General features: G+C 42.4%; 1 protein-coding gene across 1 annotated transcript in view; it reads left to right on the top strand.

The window, feature by feature from the left end:
• The window catches only part of LOC113065759 (vitamin D3 receptor A-like), a 44,111-nt gene extending 43,048 nt beyond the window's left edge, over positions 1 to 1,063 (top strand). The window contains exon 9 of the mRNA XM_026237262.1: positions 1 to 1,063. This exon is cut by the window's left edge and continues 1,101 nt beyond it. The gene's annotated coding sequence lies outside the window, so the exon portion shown is untranslated.
• Positions 1,064 to 1,463: the final 400 nt, after the last annotated feature.

The raw sequence follows: 1,463 nt of genomic DNA, 5'->3' as shown, positions 1-1,463 counted from the left end.
GTTTTGGGTCAGTGGATTGATTTTGGCCCTGATATTTTGATCTTGTCAGTAGTGTGTGTGCTTGTATGTCAAGGGCGGATGGATGCATTATAGACACACTACACACACACACACACACACACTCTCTCTCTAAACTGAGAGAAGGAGGCCTGGCTGTAGATCTGATGTATGTATAGATAGGATCTTAGTTGACCACAAGAGAGCCGAAGCGCAGGAAGTGTCCCCCAGAGATCAGCCCAAATGCTGCTCTGCATTATCTATCATTGATAAACAAGGCTATCCGGCTGCTTCGACCTCATATTATTCAGTGGATATAGTTCAAAACGAGGCCTTAATTATCCTTCTACCAGAGATACCTTCTAACCCGTTTCTCTCTAAAAATACTGGATTTTGAGTCATTTTCCGTCATGTTTTCATTGAAAGAATTTATGTATATATCTACCCATGGTTCGTAAAAACATGCTTATGGGATAGGGCTGGTCTATGTAAATACATGCACAAATGCACCAATTTGCATACACTTTCAACAGTGTGTTTTTTATTTACTGGACAATTTATATCAGCGATTTCCCCCATTCCAGCGGTTTCCGCGCTGCTCTCTTGTGGTCATCCGCTGTAAATACCACTCGTGTTGTTTCTGTGCATATGTCTAACGAAACGAATAGGCTAATACAGTTAATCCGCTAAAAACAGAAGAAGAAGCTTGGAAGAAATATGCAAATCTGATATTTTCATATGTTTTGGTGTCTCGGATGACATAATTAGCTTGTAAGACCGTATCTATCCCTGATGCTTTTTAGAGGCAAATTCCACATCGAATTTTATTGCTTGTATATGATTACCATGGCTTAGTTTTGTACGGATTGTATTTTTATTTCTGCAAATCGATGAGACATCTCAAACAGACTGAGCTGCATTAGCTGTCCACGCGTTCGCAAACTCGACTCAAAACTGCTGCTTTAGTTTGTTTTTTTTAGCTACAAACGCTGCCTCAAACCAGCCAATCTGACACACGTGTAACAGTCCGTGTAGAGGACTCAACGAAGCTTTAACATAACTGCGGGTGAATCCAGGGCTCGTCCAGACCTTGGCTGCTAATGAAGAACAGCGACGGGCATCCCGTTTATCTCAGCTGGAAGGTTCCTCGAGAGTAGGAACACCTGGATGAACGCCGTCCTCCAATGGAGAAACCGTCTTGTGGACGATAGACTGGATTGCAGATACCAGTTACGATAAGCTTCGGTTGTATTATACTAGTTTTAAGAGTTTTCGTAACTGCCAATGCTCCTTTCAACCCTCAAAATCCAGATTAAACACGACTGGATCGCTTGCATCCAATCAACAAGGGAAATAAACCAACAACCTCTGTCTTTGGATTAACATGAAGCTTTGCCCTCACCACTTCAACCCATTTAAAAGAAAAGGGAGCTCCAACCACGAGAGTCCCGCCGGTTTTGGGTTCG

Source organism: Carassius auratus, chromosome 48, assembly GCF_003368295.1.
Source record: "Carassius auratus strain Wakin chromosome 48, ASM336829v1, whole genome shotgun sequence".
In the NCBI taxonomy this organism is placed as follows: domain Eukaryota; kingdom Metazoa; phylum Chordata; class Actinopteri; order Cypriniformes; family Cyprinidae; genus Carassius; species Carassius auratus.
The sequence above is the reverse complement of the archived record's forward strand: the minus strand, read 5'-3'. Positions and strand labels throughout refer to the sequence as shown.